At 37.9% G+C, this 25,149-nt stretch overlaps 1 pseudogene; it reads left to right on the top strand.

Moving 5' to 3' along the window:
* LOC149217376 (uncharacterized) overlaps positions 1-7,588 on the top strand; it is a 92,898-nt pseudogene extending 85,310 nt beyond the window's left edge.
* Positions 7,589-25,149: the final 17,561 nt, after the last annotated feature.

Below are 25,149 nucleotides of genomic sequence, written 5' to 3'. Positions count from 1 at the left end.
TACAGTGTATATATTAGTTTTATAAAAAGTGTTACCTTATAATAGTATTAATGTAATTGTGTACATTTTTTTTAGATTATTGTTATTATTAAAATATATTTATGTGATAAGAATTTCCTCTTTGGCTGAGGAGATAGTGTTAACCCCAAAAAATAGAACTTATTCATTTTCCTCATCCTCGATGCAATTAAAATTTGAGACATGTGCTAGTTCACCCTGCTAATAGGAGGAATTCATTTTCTTCATTCTCAAAGGCTATACATAGCCCCTCCCTACTTCTCTGAACCTTAGTTCCTCACCCACCTATCACTGGCACTCGAATGGCGGTGGGGTTTGGGTTTTATTGAATCTTTTTCACTCTGCAAATTGGGTATTTGTTTTATTTCTATTTTCCTAAAAGTTGTATTTTTTTCATCTAGTAAACTTCGTGAAACCATCAATGAGTGTATCTCAGAGGAAGGTAGAGCGTGTTGGAAGAAGGAGGTCAATTTTGTTCCAACTTCTTCTTTTTCTGGTCGCAGGATTAATGGAAACCACCTTGTCAACTTGAAAGTTTTACCATATAAAATGCATACCACATTGACTTTGAATCGGGTGTGGTGGTGTAGAATTAGTGCCAGGGATGCACTGAGATTGAACCTTGAAATTAATTTTCCAAGTTGAAGGGGTTGTACAAGGCCTATAGAAGAAGCGCATTCCAAACAAAACCCAAATCATTTTTTGGGTTTTAACAATAATAAATTAGTTAGGTTAGTTACCACCATTTTGAGGGACTTCTTGGAAGCAAAGCAAAGGATCCAAGAGGCTGCTACCCTGTTCTTGCTAATAGTATTTCTAGTTATTTTCAATGCTTTAAACTTGAGGCTATGTAGGTTTGAATAGGCCTATGGAGGAGTGCTCTCCAGTTTTTCTTCTTCACTAGCAACTACTTCTAGTGATTGTGCTTCCAGCCAACCAAATGATTTTTCCATTCTTGCTCCCCTAAACAACTCAAGGAAGGAGAAGGGGATGGAGATGGAGGCGAAGCTTTGGTCGTTTAGCATCTGAAAACACATTCCAATGACAAGAACCCTCTTAATATTTTGTTGCATATCAAAATGACGAAGCATGATGCACATGGTGTTGTGGAAACCCTTGACAAAATGACGTTAGTGGAACCATATGAGATAGAGTGGAAATTGTTGAAGGCACAGGCACATTATTATCTTGGAGACATGAAGGAATCTCATCATACTTATGAATGCATTTTGAAATTCTCTCCCTTCTCCCTCGAGGCTCTGCAGGTACAATGTATTTTTATCACTTCACACCGCCTAACATTTTTTTTGAATGAATGTTGAATATGAAACATGGTCAAACTCCACCAAGAACTCAATTTGTAGGTTCTATGCATGTTGGGATTTGAACCTGGGTTCCTTGGTAGAATATTAATGTGCTCACATTTTATCTTCCCTTTCTCATCTAGGTCCCTTGGTAGAAGATTAATTCTTTCAGATTTCTTTGTCTTCCCTTTCTTGTTTAGAAGAGTGACATGGGGACATATTTTTAGAAAACTATTGACCTCGTCACTATGATATATTTGAACTTGCTAGAAGGGGAACATTGTTAACCAGTTTGTGATTTTCTATTGGATGTTGCACTTGTGATTTTCTACTGGATGCTCCACAAGTACTAAATCTGAGGGGTTTCCCATCATTTTGACTATAAAATTTATTTCAAGTATTTCAACTTTCTAGAAGGGGCACATCATTAACTATCTTGTGCTTTTCTACTGGATGCTACAATTGTGCAACTTCTAGTTAGGATGTAGAAAATCAATTTAGCCTCGAAGTTTTTTTTTCTTCCCTATTAAATACTCCCTACTTAACTGCCTAAATTGTCACTCCCCTCACCACTCTCTTGTTATGACTGTCTGAAATAATTTGGTAATTTTTGTGCAATGTCTAGTTGATTCTAACCTTGTTTATGGAATTAGCTCCATTAGGAAATTTTCAAATTACTCTTTTCTTTTCCCATCTTTATTTTCATGTTTCTTATCTATCCCTATAAGTTTATTATTCTATGTTTTTTTCCTAAACTTCTATCTTATGAAAAAAAATGGTATTTTAATGTTGCTTTAGTCAGTAAACCTTGGATTTTTGTCTCCAATATATTTCCTCTCTAGTGAAGACTTGATCTATGCTAGAAAAAAAATATCTTTCTCCTCTTGAAAGGTGTTGTGTAGTTTCTTAGCTCATTATACTTTCCTAAATGCTGACCAATTTTTCTTCCATATTTTTGTTCTCCTAAGGACGTTGCAAAAGGTGTGGTTTTACAAAACCTTTAACTTTTCCTTTTAATCTTATGTACAACTTTATACACTTTTGTTTCCCTTTTTTGTTCTTCTTTCCTCAACTGGGTGGCAAGTTGCAACATTAGACATGAAGTCAAGGCATGTTGTTTTTGCAATTAACTCGTTATTCCAAATTGCATGGATCATACATGAAGCATTGGTATTGCATGGATCATGCAAGAAGTGATGGTATCCTGTGACAAACATATTTTTTTACAATTCAATTTGTTTGTAAATTTGCAATAGTCATTAAATGCATGTTATTAATCTTAATGTGTATGCTTTCTGGTAGGGTTTGACACCATATGACAAGAAGAAATATGTCTAGAAGATGCTTTACATTTATATGTTTGGTTATGATGTAGACTTTGGTCATATGGGGATTGTTTCACTTATATTTGCTCCTAAATATCTAGAGAAACACTTATTTCTATCCCTTTTTCTTAATGATTTTTTTGTCTTATGTGGCCTCCTACAAGTTGGTTTTAGTCAATTTCTCTTATCTTATTTTATATACTGATATCATTGTGTTTTGGATTTTTTTCTTTTTATGTTTTTCACTACTTGCACTTAAATCCATATTACTGGAAATGAAAAGTGCAGGCAGAATGTAAATGACAAATGCAAATTTTCCAGGCTTGAAAATAATAGATTTTTGTGGATAGGAAATACAAATATGGAAGCTATAAAGTTGCTAGAAATATTTCATAATTTGAGACCGAACATAGAAATATGATTTCATTAAAGGTCAAGACCTCAAAAGAAGACAAGAAAGAATTGGTGGTTTGACTATGGTTTCCTTATGTAAAGGAAGTTATAGCCTTAATGTGAAAGGCTGTGGCAAATTAATAGACCAAAAACTGTCCACAAATGGTGCAAAATGCATTTTTCATATTGGAAATATGTAGAATGCATATTGCATCTGCATTTTAATATCTGGTGACAAAGGTCTATGCATCTACAGTCACTTAGAATGAATACTATGACATTGAAAAGAATCTAATGCTCATCTCATAAATGTCCACAAAGTTGAGAAACAAGTGATCTATCATCTTGGCATTTATGTCAAATTTAATTTAAACTTCAGAGTATCTTGCTTACTTTATAGTTCAGTATAACAGAAAAGACCAAAGTAATCTGTGAGATTAATGGCAGTTTCTTGTTAAGTGTCCAGCTTGATAATTCTTGATAATTTCTTTCTATAAATTTGTTGGGGTTAATTCATGGCACACCATTCATGTACCCTCTACCTAAAAGCTATTCACTTCAAGCTATTGAAAAAATATTAATAATTTATTTAGTCATTTCAGCATTACAAAGGATAACGTGGCATACCCACAGTAATGAGCTTGTTTGTCTTCTGACAATGATATTTTGTAGGCTATGTCTTCAAATGTGCCTGAACATAGGAGTACAACTATTGAACTTCTATAATTTCATATATATATGATTAACTAACATCCACGTACTTTGCAAGTTATTCATGACTTTAATGGATATGCATTTTTACAGGTTGGATACATTGTAACTTCATGCTTATTAAATGAGAATTACACGTTGATACATTGTGACTTCATTTCTCATCCATTGTTTTTCCAATCTATTGAATGACTTCTTACGATTGGTTATCAATATTGTACCCAATGATATCATTGGGTGGAATGAGACGTTTGAGTTTTTGGCACTTACAATGATAAGATATTTTCTTGGAAGCCCTATTTTTAAATAAATTATGGTTCTAAGCAGGAAAATATTTGACCTCTATTCATCTGTATTTGGAGTAAGCTACAAAATCAATATTTGACCATTATCTTAAAAAATTATAACAAGGATAGATAGTTTTGTTGTCTAAAGTTCGAGTTTCGATAGAGGATAATAACCTTGGTTTGGGTATTGATTTCAAAGAGGGTTATTTACCCTACTAAAGGATTTATTAACATCTTGGTTAGACCAATTTGGTTTATTGGATGCGCTAAGCCTCATTGAGAGAGGAAACCAATTCTTAGAAAATATTCATTCAAATTTCTTCTAGCTTTTCTATATTACTTTGTCTGTGTAAGGAAGCTTTGGTGGAGGGTAGTCATAAAGGTGAAGCGGAGTTTCAAAGGCACTATAATGGAGTTGGAACAAGATAATCAGAGAATAAGTGATTGGTTGCAAGTCATCAAGGTCTTCTTCTAGTTCATTGTGATTCCCCTCTTTACATTCTTAGAGTATTTTGAAGTTTTACTCTAGTTTACTTTAAAGAACAAATAACAATGTAGATATTTTCTCTAATCTACTAGAATCATTTATGTGCTTAGGAGTTTCATAAAAGTTTCTCTATAAAAGGAGAAATGCAATTCATCTTCTTTTTTTTCTGTTCCTTTGAAAAATAATGTAATTTTGTTAAGAAAACTAATTGTCTTTTTTTGTCTTTACATATAAATATTATGAATTAAACCCCTGCACTAATTTAAAGATTTATGGAGATATTTAGTGAAATGTTCTCCCACCTTCTTTATTCCATGAGGAGTTCATGTTTTGAAATATAATCAATTGCCATGTTCCTTTTATGTAGGCATGGTAAAATGACAGTGAATTAAAAGTTTCCCAAGCTAGCTAAATCTCCTTATAAATAAGCTACAGATTAAATTCTCCAAAAAAATTGTCTCATTCATCAAGTTTACCACAATGAGAGATTCACCAAAGATTGTAATTTTTGGGTAGCTTTATCAGCTGATAGACTGACAATATTGGCAGCAACTTTAAAGTCATCATCTCAAACTTATTATTTGTTACTAGCTTTAAAAAATACAACATGATGCTCATCTAAATGTATGACTCCATCATCTTCACAAACAAAGGATCCCCTTGACAAGTCTAATAGAAATAAGCCTATGCACCACTCTTACCAATATGTTCCTCATATACTTGTCTTTGGGATTTGTCCTTTGTAATATGTGGAAAGGTATCTCAAATAGACATACTATGTACTATACACTGAATAGGAGGCATCATCCTACCTGCAAAATTTTTTGTGGTGCGATAACTAAAAACTCCAAGAACATATCAAAGGAAATGTTTGCACATTTTAACACTCCCTTATACTATTGAAGCCAACATTCCTTACAAGTCTCTAGCTTGTCCTATCTTGTCTCGATTATGAGAATTCCATCATTTTCACATCTTCTAGGGTGTTGTAGGCTAACCTCTATGCATGTAACTTGTCAAACCCACGATGGTTTTGCTATAAAGAATTTTTCCTACATTTATATTCATCAGTTTGTGGTTGATACAATGCATAAATGCCCCCCATAAATAGCAGAGTATCCTTTGAAAATCCAACACAGATGTTATCTTCATATTTCCAAATAAAAAAGTTTTTTGCTCTGTCACCTCATCCTTTTTAAGATTTCATCTAGATCCTCTAGGTTTGCATCACTCTGTCACTGAGATTTTATTTTCTCTTAAAACATGGATTTTTTTAGGCTTTAGTTTTGCATCAAGCCACTCAATTCACACATTTCTCATCTTTCATATGTCTACCTCACATACACAAAAGCCACAACTTCCCAAAGAAACCATCAATGGCAGGAATAGTCAACCAAAGAAAGTGTGTTGTAATTTGCAACAATTTCCTCTGGATTTTATGGGTAGCCACATTAAAATAACATATGGGTTGCTATTTTCATATTCATAATTCCAAACCATAAGTTACATGGAAAAATGTGTGGTAGGAACTGGATCTTTTGGAAATAGAAAATTAGACCATTATAGTCCATGGAACTAAATGTTTGAAATTCTTCAAACTGATTTTTTGGTTTGATACTATAGGCTTTATTACAGTCATCAAATCTAGTTGCTCAAGATGGATATCAAAGGGCTTTTTCTCATTCCACTTTTGCCTAGTTTGGGAGTCATAATAGACTAGATCTCTATCATTTCTATTTCTCATAGTTATAGGGCTTTGGATTACATTAGTACTATAGAGTTGGTCAATCAGAGAGTTAAATTAGGTTAAAATTTCAAAATACTTGTTTCTTTATTGTATGCATTGGTAAGTTAATGGTGATTGATGATGATGGATGTTGTCACTCACTGCCAAATGTGTTTTTAGTTGTCCAAAGTGAAAAACAACACTGAATTTTAAAGCCATCTTTGAAGCCACAGAAGCTCTTGGAGCTAAATCAGTCCCTGTCCAATGGATGGTGCTAAGAATAAGCTTTCCAACAGTATATGGAAATCCTCAAATGGACCCAATAATTAGAAGATATGGCCTATTAAAGATGGGGGTTTTGTCACCTTTGAAAGGAGGAAAGAATTGCAAATCGACAATCAAAGGTCCTGGCAGCGACGAGGCAATCGGAGGTTTGGGGTAAGACCACTGATCAATGATTGTCAATATCTAAAATCGGCGATCGATGGATCCAGGCAACAACAAGGCAATCATAGGTTTGGGGTAAAACTAGCGATCAGCAGGTCTAGGCATATCGGCAATCGATGGGTCCAATGGACCACTATTAAGAGGGCTGAAAACAATTTAACAAAGGTTTGCAGCAAAAAACCAAGGGTAAGCAGACCCTTTATCTCTCCTCCAAGGGGCCACGTGGTAGAGCACTATTGGAGCTGATAAAGACACGGTGGTGCTGAGGTCACCATGACATGGCAGTATGGAGGACATGTGGCATGCTGATCTGGCATTTTCAAGGTCCTATGGGGGAATATCTGGGTGACATGTGTCACCACTCAGGAAGTGACACATGGCAGTGATGACAATACCCATCAACAATCGACGATCGGCGAAACGAGGCATCATTCCGTAGTGAAACCCCTGATTGTCATCATGTGATAAAGGGGCTTTGATAAGGGGGCTGGCCCACGGTCACATACAGAACCAAAGAACCAAGGGTTAAGCACAGAAGATGGTCGGCGATCGTCAATCGACGAAACCTAAGATTGTATCACTCCAAGTTATGTCCCCGAGTAAAAGTTGCCGATAAGAAACCTTCAATATAAACTTCGAGCCCCAGGTCATAGCCCTCGGTCCTATGATGCAGAAACAATGAAAGGGGCTAAACCATAGGGGCCAAAGGAGATTGGCATTTGCAGTTCATAAATCCTATTCAATTTTAAAGCCCCCGATCTTTGAACTCGGATACACTTTTTTTAACTATTTCACAGGGCATGTATGGCTTAGATAGTGTTCTGCAGGAAGTTAAGGAGACGGATCAGTTGGAAGCAATGTTCAAAATCTATTGTGACCGTCATGGGTGATCGCTCCCACTTCCTGTAAGAGAAGAAGAAAAATTGTTAAGACCGAAAGTGACAAGGAACTAGCCAAGAGAGCATGAGGCCTAATGTAACCGAAACTCGGTTGGACTAGAGGCCAGCAAAGAGAGTGGCGTGGAGATATTTCTACAGGACCATCATTTCAACTCACTTGTTAATTATGTTTTGTTGTTTTTTATTGATATTGTTATTCTGTTTTATTTTCCAAGAAAAGTATCTTTTTGTTGTAATAATTGGAGGTGACAGAGCCTACAAGCTGAGACAACTAATCATGCAGACAATTGGAAGCTCTAGCTTGAGATGTTTTGCAATTTTCATGTTCTCCCTCTCTTTATCAAAGGGATGAAGAAACACTTAGAAAAGGTTATGAATCCTAAATATTAACTACATGTTATTTATGAGACTGTATGACTTCAAGACTTGCATCTTTCAAAATATTAATGAAATGGTGGTGATTCCTACATTTGAGTACTACAGTATGTTCCCTCTCTATTTAAATTCCATTATGTTCACATTTCCTCTCTGATTTCATGTAATTGTAGCTGCCAGAAATATTTCATATGTTATTACAAATTCATTTGTATTGACTTGTTAATGCACATCCATATATGTATCTTTGTGATTATATCTTTAAATAACGCTCCATGAATCAAAGCATCGAATCCTCTTTCATCCATCATGTCTTTCTTTAACTCAGTTAAGTGTACAATTATTGAATTTTCAAGCTCTATATGATGAGTTATTCTATCTCCTTCTCTTCTTTCATGTCTCTGCAAAAGATGATTAAACTGTAGGCCCTCGAACTACTCAGCCTCCACTAATTTATACGTATATTTCTGTGAGTTGTATATGTGAAAGAATACCATAAATACATGGCTTATATCCTTGGATGAATGAACCAACCCATGTTGTTTATTGTATATATGTATTTATATATGTGTATAAAATATATATGATGTCTCTGGTTTCCTAAAAATCATATCAGACAAATAAAATCTAAATGTTACTAGGTATTAGTCTTTTAAGAAATTTGAGGTTGTCTCTAGAAGCGACAACATATTTTGGCATCGTTGTCTGGGAACGTATTGAAGGATTTGTCCCTTGGGATATGACAAGTTGAGTACTCTTTGTGTAGGTGAGGAAGACATTCTGATTACATCCTCATCACCTTGGTGACTCCACAAATCTCATTATCATTTATCATCCTAGCTTTTAGAAAGCCTCACACTCACTCAGATACCTCTCAACAGAAAACCCCTTGTGTATCTGACCCATAGAAATTAATTTTCAGGAGATTCTAGAAGGAGAAAACTCCTACTACATGTGCTACTGTCTCATGATTCTTTGAAGCTTCCTCCTCCAACTCCCAACACGCTATCATCCACTGCTCAAATTTTACTCCTAAGGTCCTTACATACCCTGCAGAAGATGAGCTAGAGCATCGTGCTCCCAAATCATGGATCGAAGAGAAACAAATCCTAGTTACGACTCTTTTTGTTTCATTTCCTCCTCCTCCTGAGATTGAAAAAGGTAAATCTATCCTCATTAATAGCAATATCCACTATACACTCAGTCACACTACTCTCAATCTAGTTACTCCAACCATTGTGGTTTTGGCCCATGTTCCTATGGCAAATCTCAATCCCCCTCCTTAATCCAAATGGTTGTTCTAGGTTTCTTACTAAATAAATATTCCCCTCTTGATTTACCTCAACCCCTAAGTTCTATGCCTCAAGAGTACCTAAAGCTTCTGCCTAGGTTAAATGGGGAAGATGAAAACACTGCACAGAGACACATTGGAACCTTATGTGATTTTGCTGAGAATCTAAATGTAGAACAACTGGATGTGGTCCTGAGACTCTTTTTTCACTCCCTTGATGGAGAACCCATAAAATGGTTTAAAGCCGTACCCAATGTTAGAGTCGGTCTTTTCATCCCTCTGTCAGTGATCAAAATCTCTTTTGTTTCATTTCATTTTTAGGTGTCTCGTTTAGTCCAGTCATTTGCATTCCAATAGTAGCATCTATTTTCTAATAGAAGGGTCTTGTCACTCATCTCCCTCATGTCATGTACCTGCTAGTCCATGTTTGCTCATCAAAGTCAATTTTTAAGTCATGTACAGTCTTGTTTGGTCTCGCGGTCAGCAAAGAGTCATTTTAGTCATTAGGTCTAGGGTTTCGCAAGTTTAGTCTTCAAAATGGCAAATAATGCCAGCAGGCACATGAGGTAGGTTCGAAATAAGTTTTCATTGCAAAATTTCATCATAATAATGCTCCATCATGACTTTTCTTCAAAACTTTGTTTTGAAGAAAAATCATCAAATTTCATCTTTTGTAATAAATACCATGTGATTTTCAAAGTTGTTTTAGTTGTAGAGTCCTTCAGGCGCAACCCTAGTCACCTTTGCCAAATCCAATGACAGCTATCCCTGCAAAAAAAATAGACAAGAATTTCGTCATTCAGCTCAAAAAATCAAATGGAAACAAAATCAAAGTTTGTATTAAAAAGTGAAAGTGCCAAAGTTCTGCCAACATTACAAAGTGGGTTATTTGAAATTAAAAATCAAAGTCATTGGGCATATAAGATATTTGTGGTGTTTGAACAATCCATTGGTATGCCAAAGACATCATTAGGCCGAGTCAAATCGTGGAGGAGCGAATTTTGTGTTTGAGGCCGGGACTGTGTGTTGGAATGTTGCGCGGCGCATTGGGAGGTAGTCACGGCGCACCGGGAGGTCGCGGCGCATAGAGCCGCCATTCACAGTGTTGTTTTGAATGTGCACGGCGCATATATGGGTCGCGGCGCACTGGGTTGTGCGCGCGGCGCACAGAGCCAACAACTGAAATTTATCATGCCTTCAACGAAAATTCAACTCTTTCCTCCCATTTGCATCGAGTAAGTCCGATTAACCTTGCACTTGTTGTTGAAGAGTGTTTGGTATGGTTCGAAGCTTGATTTGGAGAAATTTGAGTGTTAAAATTTAAACCCTATCCTCTCATGAAAAACTGCTTTTAAGGTTTGAATTTGAGTATTAAAAATTGCCTTTGGTGCTGCAATAATCTAAACTTTCCCATCACTATAATCACATCGTCATTTCAATCCCCTATTCCCCCATTTATTCCTATCCCTATCCCTAAACCCTACAATATCCCATCCCTATCACTTTCCCATGTCATTTGCATAAAATACCCAAACCCCACATTCCTAACACACAGTCAAGTGATTGTTATTGCACACCTTAATTTCACTTGACAAACTCCACTTTTCCCACTGTTTCATATTCCTCACAGTCCCTCATTTCCCTTTGGCACAGTTGGCATTGAAAACAAAGGCACCAATTAGTCATTCTCAACAAAACAAACATACACCTTGCTTGAAACATTATGGAAATGGAGACTGATTCATCATATGAACAAGACAGTGATTCTACCACAGAGCTTCATGCACCGAGGAGGCCTCGTAAGGGTGGCAGACATGTTAGAGAAGAGCCCACCTCTTTGACTGAATTGCAAGCCTGCCCACTTGCCATGGCATGTTTCCAACAACAGTCATGCTTTCAGTATTGCGAAATGATTGCTCAGATTCAACATCATCAGGAGTTGGCTCGGTTATTTGTTTTGCATTTGCATGATGGTCAGGTAACTCTTGCTGGTGTAAATTTCACCTTGACACCAGAGACCATTTCTCAAGCAACAGGAATACCGAATGTAGGTGAGGAGTGGAACAAAAGAATGCAGGTAGAAAAAGTACATTATGAACCATATATCAGGCCTAGCTATGTGAGACAACTCAGCAAGGTGTTCCCATTCCAGTTTTTGAAAGAATCCTATGCGCCGTTGATGAGACTCATTATCAGATATTTCAGTTGTGAAGGCCGCTTCTCACGCCTCTATGCATACCATATCAGGTTATTGATGCATTTCACGAGAGTGAAGATGATGAACATTCCATATTTCATGTGCTGAAATATTGAGAGGATGACTACTCTTGTGCAAAAGAAGACTCCTGAACAGCAGTACAACAACATTTATCACTATGCGCTCATCAAGATCATTGTTGTGCATCAGCTTGGTTTGCAAGGTATCACATGGGAAGACTTCATTTCCCGTGAGTTCTTCACAGCTTTAGCAGCTCACCAGGAGGTTTTCCATGATGTAGGTGAACCTTCACATCAGCATGGAGGTCGGGAGGCAGAGACTACTAGTGTGTCGACATACGTCACCTATCAGAGAGGCATGAGAGGATTGTTTGTAGCAACCCGACGAGTACTATCTCCACCTGGGGTGGAAGGGGTCTCATTGCCATCATCAGTAGTACAGGTAAAGGACAAAAGCAAGAGGCCTATGTAGGATGAGGGCCCTTTAGGAGGCCTAGACACTGATTTCATACTCGTCGATGATGATGTGAGCTCTCCTAGCTCAAAGCTAAGGGAGGCCATTCAGGAGCAGAAAGCCAAGATAGATGCATTGACCAACAAGTTGCAGAGAGCTCAATGGGTCATAAACTATTTGGAGCAGCAAAACAAACAACTGGAGGATCAGCATACAGTCATGGAGTTACAAAATATTTGGAAAAACCGCCAAGCTGCCTAAAGGAGGAGGATAGAGTTCACTTCATTGGAGTAGGAGATAGAGGCTGATCGAGAGACTTGGCTTGAGAGGGTCAATATTCATCTTGAGAAGCTGTTGGCGAAAGCAAACAAAGACAAGGACATGCTCAGGCACATGAAAAACCATTATTGGGCACGAAATCATGTTTGCAAAGCAAGGATCAAAATCTTGAAGGCAAGACTAAGGAGGGCACTAAAACGACGCAAAAGGCATGATAGGCTCCAAATATTGGCCGAAGCTTCTTTGGCTGAGCATGATACTTGATGATGGATCTTCAGTCCAAATTTCAACAAATTTGGAGAAAATTTTGTCAATTTTGAATTTTTTGGCTTCAAAACAGATTTTCTTGCCCAACGCGTAGCGCCACTTGGTGCGCGCTTATAATTGGGAGATCCTCTGGAGGAAAAATTTGCATTTCTAGATTTTTTATGAAAATTTATGCATTCTCATGAATTACCTAAGGATTTCATCAAGTTCTGGGTTGCCTAAAGGGTCAAAAACACATAAAAAATGACCTCTCTGCCACCTTTTGCACCCACAGGAAGCAGTCTTGGGAGATTGAAGTTTTGGAGGGGAAAATGACATCCAAATCCAGAAATTCCACTTGGGTTGGAAAGTAGACAGGTAGGGATTTCCAACGAGCTATCATGAGCTCAATTTGGACTTCGGGAAGGGCCTCAAAATCAGCCTCAAAGTTGTGCTACGCATACAGGTTTTGGGCGCGGCGCATAGAGAATTTTGGCTTATTTTTCACTCTTCAGCTCAGAATTTCGGCCAGTTTTAACTAGTTTTACTTTTTGATGTTACTCTTGATCTAACTTGATGTAATTTCATGACCATGATGTAATTTTGGCACATTTTTACTTGTCTTAGTAGATTCATTCACCAAAAGGTGAAATGTGAGTGAATGAATCAGTTTCCTAACATATAGAGGCAAGTTGTTTCATTGCCTATTTTTCAGTTCCTTGTTTAGATATGGTTGAAACAGCTCCTAGAATGATGAGCTCGACCCCTAGAGGCATGGGAAGGAGTTAGTCTTATCTATATCATGTAATTTCTCAATCATTTTCAGGGTTGGACACTTGGGATTGCTTGGCACTCCATTGTACATTTGATTTCTTCTTTTTTGGCAAAGGAAAGACTAGGGTTTGCAGCACTTTTTGGGATCCTTGTGGCTCTGTGTTTTTATGGTGTTCTTCTCTATGTAATTTGTGAGTTCACTGATATTTGTGTGTACCATTTCCTTTCTCTTTTGCTTCTAAAATTAAACAAATGAGTGACAAAGGTAGAATTCATTAGCTTGTTGTGCTCTGCCTTTCAGTTTTGTTTAATTTTCAATGTTTTCTTCAGTTTGAAGAGGATTCTTGATACCCTCTTGCCCTCTTCAGCTTCTCACCAGTCTGAACCCTCCATCTTGACAAATCAAAGCATCAAAACGATTGCCTTTCATGCCCCAATCAGATCTCTGCAAAAATGGCCTTCATCCCCAGACCCAAATTTGCCTTTCCGTTGATTCCAATGAAACCCCCAAAAAATCAAATCAAATCCTTGCAATTCATACCTAGCCTAACATTAGAAGATATTTCAGTCATCTCAAACCCCATAGATCATCATTTTCTAAGATTGACCCGGAGAGAGCCCTCTCTTGTCCTCATAGGGCTAGCTACGAGGCTAAGCGTGGTTTGATGTTGGTCCTGGATCCTACCTTTTCAGCCTGAGGTAAATCAAGGCCCTAACACCCAATGCATCCATCACCACCTAGGAAGAACTCGAAAACTCTTTCACACAAAAGTGGGGTGAAAAGAGAGATCATGAGTATGTCCTCACAGAGTTCAATGCTATAAGGAAGAATCCAGAAGAGGATATTTTAGAATTCACAAAAAGTATCAATAAGCAGTATAATAACCTCGTTGTTGAGATAAAGCCTCCTCAAGTTGTTGCTCATGTAGTATTTGTGGGAGCCTTTGCATCTGAATTTGGCTTTACCCTAAGGGAGAGGAAGTCTCGTACTTTGGATCAATTCCATGTTGATGCTCTTGAGGTCGAAGCAAATTTCTCCTTAGAAGGGAAGTAAAGAGGAAAGAATGAACCTACTGAGAAGAAAAAGGGGAAAGAAGAAACTTCCTCCTCTAGTCAAGATAAATAATTACCAGATATGAAGTGGGAGGAAATGGATAAACTCATTAAGATTTTATCTCATAAGGAGGTGAAACTTGAGCTTGAGAACAAGAGTCTCCTGAAACAGAATGCTCAAGGTAACAACCAAGGTTATAACCCACAATATAGAAGACTGTCATTGCAGATACTTCAAAGGGAAAGAAAATATCAACTCGATTAGATCCATCCTCCTCTATATATAGAAGATGATCCAAATACACATGAGATGCAAGGAAACTTGTATTGCTCCTTCTCTAAAGAGGAACAAGAAAACATGGCTCACCATGAGATGTGCCATGATAGAGAAGCAGTAGTAAATGAGGAATACATAGGGGATTATTGTAAGAAATTTTCAGATTCCATGCAAGCACAGCTGCATCGAAAGTATGACCTCAGATCTTGAAAAAAGAGGTGGAGGGAACCTAAACAACAAGAGGAAACTACTCCCCAAAATATTCCCACAATGTTAAATAAAGGAAAATGAAAGCTGAACCCTGACTTATCCAAAGTAAAATTCTCTTTAAATAAGGAATGCAATAGCTCTGAGGAACACACAAAAGAAAAGGAACCCGTTATGATAAAAACTACCAGTGATAAAGAAAGAGAGGTAGAGTTGGGAGGCATAGAAAAGGGATAGTTTGCATTCAATCTTCAGAAGGAACTTGAGAAGGTAAAGATCCATGTTCCCCTAACTGAACTTCTAAAACATCCCACTTATAAAGCTCAAGTCTCCTAGTTCATGCTTCCATCCACCTCAGTATAGACCCATGAACGTTTAAACCTTCACGAGGAAAGACCAATGGTTGTTTTTGGGCCTCATGTTGAAGAACTTGATTCTTCCACTGCACCCTTCTATGTGACCCTAGTAATTCATGACCTCTTATTGCATAAATTTATGTTGGACTCTGGAGCCTCACATAACCTCATTCCCTTAGCCATGATAGAACAACTTGGCTTGCAGATCACCAGACCCTACAAGGACCCATACTCCTTTGACTCTAAGAGGGTCAAATGTTTGGGAATGATAAAAGATTTGGTGGTAAACATGGATGAGATCCCTATGAAGAGCATAGTGATGGACATACATGTGGCAGATATTCCCCCTCGATTTGGCATGCTCCTATCTAGGTCTTGGGGTTCCAAGGTGGGGGGATCTATCAAATTAGATCTAACTTATGCCACTATTCCCACTTTGGGAGGCGAAGAAAGGAGGTTCTTTAGAGAGTCTATATTTGTAAAAGTTGTGATCCCAGTTGAAGACTCTAAGAATTATCTTGTGTATGGAAAATAAAGTGACCTCTCTTTCCTGTTGCTAGATGAACATGAGACCATCTTAGAAGAAACACAAGTACATCCAACAATGTAGTTAGACGACTAGCACACAGATAAAAACAAAGTATGGAAACTATACTTTGATGGAGCGAATTCCAAAGAGGGAAATGGAGTAGGAGTATTGTTGGTATCTACTAAGGGCAGCTTCATACCCCTCTCATTCAAGCTGGAGTTTGAGGAAACCAACAACGTGGCAGAGTATGAACCATTACTCCTTGGGCTACAAACAATAAGGAATATCAATAATGAATGCTTCACTGTGCATGGAGACTCCGAGATGATTGTAAAGCAGATCTGAAATCAGTGCCAAGCTAAACACCCTAGATTGAGGACATTCCAGAATGAGGTATGGGATTTAATTGATAACTTATTCCTAGCCTTTAATATCCAATTTCTACCAAGAGAAGGAAACAGAATGGTTGATTCCCTTGTTGCACCAGCAAGCAATTTCAAATCTCCTCAAAATATGCTTCGCAGGTACGAGGTCGAGGTCAGACACATACGCTCTATACCTAATAATGTCAAGCGCTGGCAGGTATTCGAGGACGATGAGTAGATCAAATGATTTATATAAGTAGTTGGGGATTTCACAAGCTCAACTATTAATCAAGGGTAGGAGAAAGAAGCATATCAAGAACCAACTTCGTGGGAAGACACAGTGGTTGGACAGAAAATTATACAACTGGAAGGGAATACTATTCATCGTGGGCTAGCCCCTCTAGAAAGATTATTTAATAAGAATGATGTAGCCTCCAAACCAATGGCTCCAGATATGGATGAACAAGTAGAAGATTGAAATATCAGCTTAGAAGATGAACCCCAAATGGTCAATCTATCAAAAGGAAACCCCTCACAATATAAACAAAGGTATTTAAATCTCTTCAAAATATATAAGGATGTTTTTTCTTGGTCTTATGAGGATTTAAAAGAATTTAATACTAACATCATGCAACATAAGGTTCCTCTAAAGAGTGGAATAAAACCATGCAAGCAGGAGCTTAGGCAGATCAATCCACTCTTACTCCCCTCTATTGAAAAACAAGTGAGGAAACTTCTACAGGCTAAAATCATAGTGCCTTTAAGGTACTCAGAGTGGGTGGCCAATCTAGTCCCAATCAGAAAATATAATGGATAAATAAGGTTATGTGTATATTTTTGTAACCTTAATAGGGCACCTTTGAAAGAAAATTAGCCACTTTCCAAGACGGATTACATATCATAGAAGGTGGTTGGATCAATTAGAATGTCCATCATGGATGGGTTCTCTGGTTACAACCAAGTGGCAATCCACCCTAATGATCAAAAGAAGACTACTTTCACCACCCCTTGGGTAACTTTCATGTATGCTCGCATGCCTCTCTGTCTTATTAATGTAGGGGCCATCTTTGAGAGAGCTATGGATATAGATTTTGTAGGGAAGCAAGACAAGTTCATAGTGGTATATCTAGACGATATCATAGTCTTCTCTAAGACCGATGAAGAGCATATCCTCCACTTGAAGCTCACGTTTCAAAAATGCGGGAGATATGGACTATCTTTGAATCCCAAGAAATCTCAGTTTGTTGTGAGTGAGGGGAAGCTACTAGGACACATAGTAGCACAAGAAGGAGCAAGCATTGATCCTAAGCGAGTCAAAGCTATCAGCCACATTCCTCTACCCAGAAATAAGAAAGAGGTCCAAGTATTTTTGGGGAGAATCAATTTCTTGAGAAGGTTCATACCCAACTATGCAGAAATAGTGAAGGTATTAAAAATATGCTTAAGAAGGAAAATGAAGTCAAATGGAGCCCAACCTCTCGAGATTCTTTTACTAGAATTAAAGAAGTTTTTGCTGAAGCACCAATACTAGTCAACCTTGACTACTCAACACCTTTCTATATATTTTCTTTTGCTTCTCTCCATACTATTGTCGCGGTTTTGCAACAGAAGAATAAACATGGCTATGAGTAGCCTATCCACCTTCTTCAGCCAAGTCTTGAGGGATGCTGAGCTAAAATATAACAACTTGGAGAAACAAACATATGAACTAGTCAAATCTATGAAGGCATTTCAATTGTATGTGCTACAGTTATAAATCACAACATTTGTCCCAACGACAGTGGTCAAGGATATCCTTGTGCAAGGATAGTGAAGGAAAAAGGGGTAGGTGGATAGAAAATATACAGGAATATGAATTAGACATAAATCCTACTAAGCTCATAAAAGGCCAGGGATTGGCCAAGATTTTATCAAAATATAACAACCAAGATTTGGGAATAAACCTGATAACAAAAGAAGACAGAACAAAAGTTCAGCAAAATGGGATTAAAATAGTAGAGCAAAAGATCTATGTTAAATATAAGGGATCACCCTGGTATAAGAATATCATCCATTATCTCTTATTCCTGAGGTGCCCACTAGGGTTGGATAAATCCAAATACAGGACGTTGAGACTACAAGCTCAAAAGTATATCATATCTAATGGTTAACTCTACTGGAAAGACCCAGTGGGAGTTTTCCTATTATGTTTGATAGAAGGTGAAACTCATAAAGTGATTGAGGAATTTCATGGAGGAGTTTGTGGAGGTCATTATAGCTAGAAGACCAAAGCTCACAAAATCCTCAAGGTATGATTCTACTAACCTACACTATTTGGAAATGTCCATTTACAAGTCAAGTCATGTCAGAAGTGCCAAGTCTTTACTGAGAGACAAAAGATTTCTCCTCTTCCCCTAATCCTAGTGCACGTGGAAGAACCCTTTAGACAGTGGGGACTAGACTTCATAGGAGAGATAAGTCCACCTTCTAGTGGCCAACAAAAGTGGATATTAACGGCCACGGATTATTTCACCAAGTGGGTAGAGGTCATCTAAGCCAGAAATGCTACAGATTCAGTGGTAATTAAGTTTATGGAGGAAAACATATTATTGCGTTTTGGTTTCCCTATCAAAATCATCACTCACAATGCCCGAGTCTTAGAATCGAACAAATTCAACGTCTTCTGTCAGAAATTCAATATCATCATAGGGCACCCAACTACCTACTATCCCCAAAGAAACAATTTAGCTAAGTCCTCAAACAAAACTATGGTGAGAATGCTTAAGAAGACCATCACCGAAAATCAGAGGAATTGGGACACCCAATTGAAGTTTTCAATCTGGGCTAACCGAGTGACTCTTAAATGTTCCACTCGAAAATCATCTTTCGATCTAGTGTATAGTAAGGCTACAGTCTTCCTAATCCGATTAGCAATGCCAGTGGTGAAGTTACAACAAGAAGCTAAGGAGGATCCAAGTGATTTGACACGAAGGATAAACCAACTGGTTGAGCTTCATGAAAATAGGGAACAGGAGGGGGCAAAATTGGAAAATTACCAACAGAATATGAAATCTCTATTTGGAAAAAAAGGCCAAGGATGAACGTCTTCAGCCAGGAAATTTATTCTTCGATGGGACGTACGACGGGAAGAAAAGGGTAAAAACAAGAAATTTGAATCACTTTGGTTCGACCCTTTGAGAATTTCAAAGGAAAAAGGAAATAATACGTACCTACTCGAAAATTTGGACGGTGAATCATTGGAGCTGCTAGTAAATGGTGAGTTCCTCAAACTCTATTTCCAAAGTTAAAGGTACCCATCTTGCACTCATTGTAAATAATAGTGTGTACATTGTAATTATCATATGAAATTTCCAATTTTCTGTTTAAAATTTCACTTTCACAAAATTTTCACTTGTTTAAAAATAATCCATGCCCAAAAAGAGAAGTTCATAGACTACAGGTTCTCAATGCATTGCAATCCAATTCCCCATCCCAGGGTGGATCCATTGTTGTCACTCACTGCCAAATGTGTTTTTAGTTGTCCAAAGTGAAAAATAGAAGTGAAGTTTGAAGCCATCTTCCAAGCCACATAAGCTCTCAAAGTGAAATTGGTCCATCTCCATTGGATAGCACTCAGAATAAGATTTCCAATAGTATATGGAACTCCTCAAATGGACCCCAGAATCAGAAGATTTGGCCTATTGAAGATGGGGGTCTTGTCACCTTTGAAAGGAGGAAAGAATCGCAAATTGGTGATCATAGGTCTTGGCAGTGACGAGGCAATCGAGATTCTGGGGTAAAACTAGCGATCAACGATCATTGATATCATAAATCGATGATCTTCGAGTTCAGGAAACGACGAGGAAATCGAAGGTTTGTGCTAAAACGAGCGATCAACGGGTCTAGGCATATCGGTGGTCAGCGGGTCCAACAGACCATTCTTAAGAAGTTGTGGGAGGAATACACCAATGGTGTTAAAATGTTAGGAGGCCCAAAAACAATTTAACAAATGTTTGCAGTGAAAAACCAAGGGCAGGGGGACCCTTTCTCTCTCCTCCAGGGGGCCACGTAATAGAGCACTATTGGAGTCGATAAAGACATGGTGGCACTGACGTCACCATGACGTGGTAGTGCAGAGGACATGTGGCATGTTGATCTGGCATCTTCAGGGTCCTATGGGGGCATATCTGAGTGACACGTGCCATCACTCAAGAAGTGATACTGGAAATGATGACATCACCAATCGACAATCAGTGATTAGCGAAATGAGGCATCATTCCGTAGTGAAACCTCTGATTGTGATCATGTGATAAAGGGGCTCCAATAAGGGGCCTAGCCCACGGTCACATAAAGAACTGAAAAACCAAGGGCTAAGTGCAGAAGGCGGTCGGTGATTGGAAATCGATGAAACTTGAGATTACATCACTCCAAGATACGTCCCCAAGTGCAAGTCGTCGATAAGAAACCTCCAATATAAAGGTTAAGCCCCAGGTCACAACCCTCAGTCCTATGATGCAGAAACATTGAAAGGGGCTAAACCGTAGGGGGCCAAAGGAGATTGTTGTTCACAGTTTATAAAGCTTGTTCAGTTTTAAAGCCCTCGATCTTTGAGCTTTGGTACACCTGTATTAAATATTTCACAAGGCATGTATGGCTCCGATAGTGTTCTGCAGGAAGTTAAGGAGACGGGTGAGTTGGCAGTAGTGTTCAGAATCTGTTGTGACCGTCATGGGTGATCGCTCCCACATCCTATAAGAGAAGAAGAAAAACTGTTAAGACCGAAAGCGATGGGGAACTGGCCGAGAGATCATGAGGCCTAATGTAACAAAAACTCAGTTGGACCAAAGGCCAACAAAGAGAGTGGCATGGAGATATTTCTACAGGACCATCACTTCAGTTCACTTGTTAATTATGTTTTGTTGTTTTTTATTGATATTGTTATTCTGTTTTATTTTCCAAGAAAATTATCTTTATGTTGTAATAATTGAAGGCAATAGAGCTTGCATGCTAAGACAGCTAGTCATGTAAACAGTTGGAAGCTCTAGCCTGAGATATTTTGTAATTTTCATGTTCTCCATTTCCTTATAAAAGGGAGGAAGAAACACTTAGAAAAGGTTCTGAATCCTAAAGATTAACTACATGTTATTTCTGACACTGTATGACTTCAAGACTTACATCTTTTAGAATATTAATGAAATGGTGGTGATTCCTACATTCGAGTACTACAGTATGTTCCCTCTATGTTTAAATTCCATTATGTTCACATTTCCTCTCTAATTTCATGTAATTGTAGCTGCCAGAAATATTTCATATGTTCTTATAGATTCATTTGTATTGACTTGTTAATGCACATGCTTGTATGTATCTTTGGGATTATATCTTTAAATAGTGCTCCATGAATCATAGCACCCAATCCTCTTTCATCCATTATGTATGTCTTTAACTCAGATAAGTGTATAATTCTTGAAGTTTCAAGCTCTTTATGATGAGTTATTATATCTCCTTCTCTTCTTTCATTTCTCTGCAAAAGTTGATTAAACTATAGGTCCTCGAACTACTCGTCCTCCACTAGTTTATATATATATATCTGTGATTTGTATATGTGAAAGAATACCATAAATACATGGCTTATATCCTTCAATGATTGAAACAACCCATGTTGTTTATTGTATATATTTATTTACATATGTGTATAAAATATATATGATGTCTCTGGTTTCCTGAAAATCATATGAGACACATAAAATCTAGATTTTACCAGGCATTGGTCTTGTAAGAAATCTGAGGTTGTCTTTGGAAGCGAAAACAATGGGGATAGGTCCTTTTTACATCTCTCAATATACATCTAGTTCATAGTAGTGTCTTGCCTCCATCATCCCTATATGTGATGATATACATATGTTTTTTTCCTTCTAGGGTTTACCTCTTTCTACTTAAGACTTTTTATCTTGATTTTTATTTATATTTCTTTTGTCACTTGGGAGTTGCCTTAGAAATCTCACATCACTATTGTGGCTTATTGTACTTTCTCGCCCTATAGACCTATTTTAGTCACATATGGGACTAGAAATTAATAAATTCCTATGATCTTATCTTATATAGGCTTCAAAGGGTATCCTCAATGTTTTTGTAGTCTCTCCAGGTCTTTTTTTCTCAAAGCATGCATGCCTATGGAAAAATTTTCCTTTGTATTTGTCTCTGGCCCTACAACTGCTATATCTTACTCTACAAATTCCAGCCAAAATATTCATAATGCGAGTTACCAATTGTGGCATTATATAAATGGGTTCAATATAACAACCTATCAACTCCTGATCCTTTTTATAATACTTTTTTTGTTATCTAACATGGCCAAATCTGATAGATCTAGAAATTTTTCATCTAATACACCTCCAACCCTAAATAGAGAAACTATTTCTTTCTCATATGCCAAGATATTCTTTATCAACTGATTAATAACTACATGTCTCAACAAGTTAAATCCAACTTTATTTGTCCTCGAATGTGTGATAGATACAACAACCTTTTTACTTTTATTTGAATCATCTTGACTGCATGCCTGACATTTACTATGCTTATCCATGCTTCTTGTTATAGACATTTTTGTGCCTTACAGCTATAAGCATGAAATGTCCATAAACCAAGGGATCCTAAGTCCCTAAAGGTGTTGTTCCAGCTCCTAAAGAAACAAGGTCAACAAATTACAGCTTCTCCCAAAAGTTCTCCACCAGAAACTGCTCAAAACTAGTCAAAACAGGATCATTTCAAGTGCTCCACTAGCTGGCTGCGTTGCAAAGCACCCAAATACACTGGCTAGGTGCGTTGCAACGCACTTGAATGCACTACCAAGGTGCGTTGAGTGGGAAATGACAAGTGGCAGAGTCATTCAACGAGGTGGAGGGACAATGGAAGCTTCCAGAATCTTCTCCAATGACACTTGCCTCACTGAATTCAACCAGTGATGAGTAAGAGGCTCTCAGTCTCCAAGTGGAAGCAAGAACTGACAGAGAGAAGCCACTAATCAATTCATGAGCTGACTCATCCTCTTTGCATACATCTATATATGGATCCCTCACCAAGAGATCCAGAGGTTGGAATTTTGTACATTGCAGAGAATTGTTGTTGGTTTTGTGATAGATATCAAAGTATTGGGTGATTTATGCTTTGTTGGAGGTGAAGAAGGGATTCTATGCTGGGAGGTTGATGCTAGATCAGGAATCATCAGTTGTAACTCCTCCTGGATCTTCTTGTTTTATCAATAAAACTACTTGAGTTTCTCCTACATGCTTGTATATCTGATGTATGTTATATTTGTATGTTTAGTTTAAAACTGATCCTAAGCTTTTTATGAACATAAATCCATGTCTTTGTGTAGTTTCTCTCTTCTGTGAACTTGCAGGAACTTGGTGACGCTGGGCAAGTGAGGGAGCAGATCGGTGGAAGCTGGCAAAGAGAAGAAAGATTGGATCGAACAACTAGCGCAAGACACAGGTCGGTTCATCTTAATCATCTTCGTTTATAGTTCATAAAGGAGAATACAAGAGTAGTTTTCCTTGTTTGTTTCTGAGGTCTCTGTCACAACCCTGTGGGATAGGGTCGTTCTGAATAGACACTTTTCCCGAAAACAAAATGGCGACTCCGCTGGGGATCGTGTCTAGTTAGTTTATTTGTGTTTCTATTGTTGTTCATCTCATAAACTTAGGAGTAACGAATCGAACTACATTTTCCATTTACAAATGCAAAGTAGACATCTGCTACTCTAGTCCATTCACTGGGCCTGTTTATGATCTGAACAGTTGACTCACAAATGATCTGATTACCCTTTGTGATAGCTCTTAAACCTCTTGTAAATCAACCCTCTGATTGTACACAATTGATTGTTTTTACCCGGCCAAAAACCATAGATTAAACTGCAAACCGTGACCCAGAACCCGGAGAGAATTCTCGTTTCTGCTTCAGCGCAGGCTTTGTGAAGAGACTCTGCATTTCAGCGCAGTTCCCGAGAGGGTTACCTGCGTTGCAATTCAGTTTCTCTGTGTAGCAGGTGCGTTGATCAGCCTAGCCCTGCCTAGCTGAGGTTCTTTGCTCACTTTTTCCAGTTTTGCCTCTGATTTTTGCAGCCTATGATCAGTGTGTTTGTCTGTCTAAAAGCCCCTTTTCTCTGCCTTAATTCCACCTCAGTTGTATAAAAGAAACTGTATTTGTTTTTGTGTATTTGTTAAGTCATCTACAGTTTCCCATTGCAAAGTAAACTGGTCATACTGTCGCCCTTAGATCTAGATCTGTCGTGAGTGTCGTTTTTTATCTTAGGAGAAAGTATATTTGCTGTTGACAGTTGATTACGCTTTTACTTTTGCCTTTGGTTTGAATTTGTGAATTTCTAGTGTCGAAACAAGTGTTTACTTCAAAATCATAAAGTGTCGTAATCGTCTCTACCTTTTGATTTCGAAAAGAAGCTTGTTTGTGTTTTTCACTTGAAATCGAATTCAAATTTGTACAACAACTTTCTTTTTAGGCATCAATATTAAGAAAGTGAAAAACAAATACATGCACAAGTGCATTTGCATATTGACAGTTTGTATGGCTTGATTTAGGAAAAGTGCATTTACAGTGTGCTCTTTTCTCTTTGAGAAAAGATTGTGTCTTTCTTTTCCCCTTGTAGCTAGGATTTTCATTGCTGAAAAGAGATAAAAGCTTGCTTATCATCTTTAGATTGCATTTTAGGAGTTACATCTACATCTCGTGGTGAACCCAAAAGGCAAACTTCATAAGAAAGATCAACCTAAAATAAATTCAATGAACTTAACAACGCTTTGTAACTTAACGCACAACATCTAGAGGTCTAGGCTAGAGACGTGTTCCGACGTCGTAAAGCCTGGTAACTGTTGTCCTCACTGATGGTTGGGTGATTCCTCCACTTTGAGACGATAAGTGCCAGTACGGACTTGTGCTCCCACGTACCGTCGAGTATATATTGGGAGACCCCTATAGGCATAAAACCTTTATCCATAGGAAGTCGTGTCAGCCGCCCTACTGATCGCAATGCATTGAACACAGCATTCGGGAAGATTGACTGCCGTACCCTAAAAAGTATTCTTCAGTTTTGCGATTGGTTTGGTACTCCCTCTACCTAGATCTCCAGAGCAGTCC

This window comes from Pinus tabuliformis, chromosome 1_1 (assembly GCF_031772625.1).
Source record: "Pinus tabuliformis cultivar Carrire ecotype Pingquan chromosome 1_1, CPIR1, whole genome shotgun sequence".
Taxonomy (NCBI): Eukaryota; Viridiplantae; Streptophyta; class Pinopsida; order Pinales; family Pinaceae; genus Pinus; species Pinus tabuliformis.
Note: the sequence above shows the minus strand (reverse complement) of the source record. Positions and strands in the feature narration are given on the sequence as shown.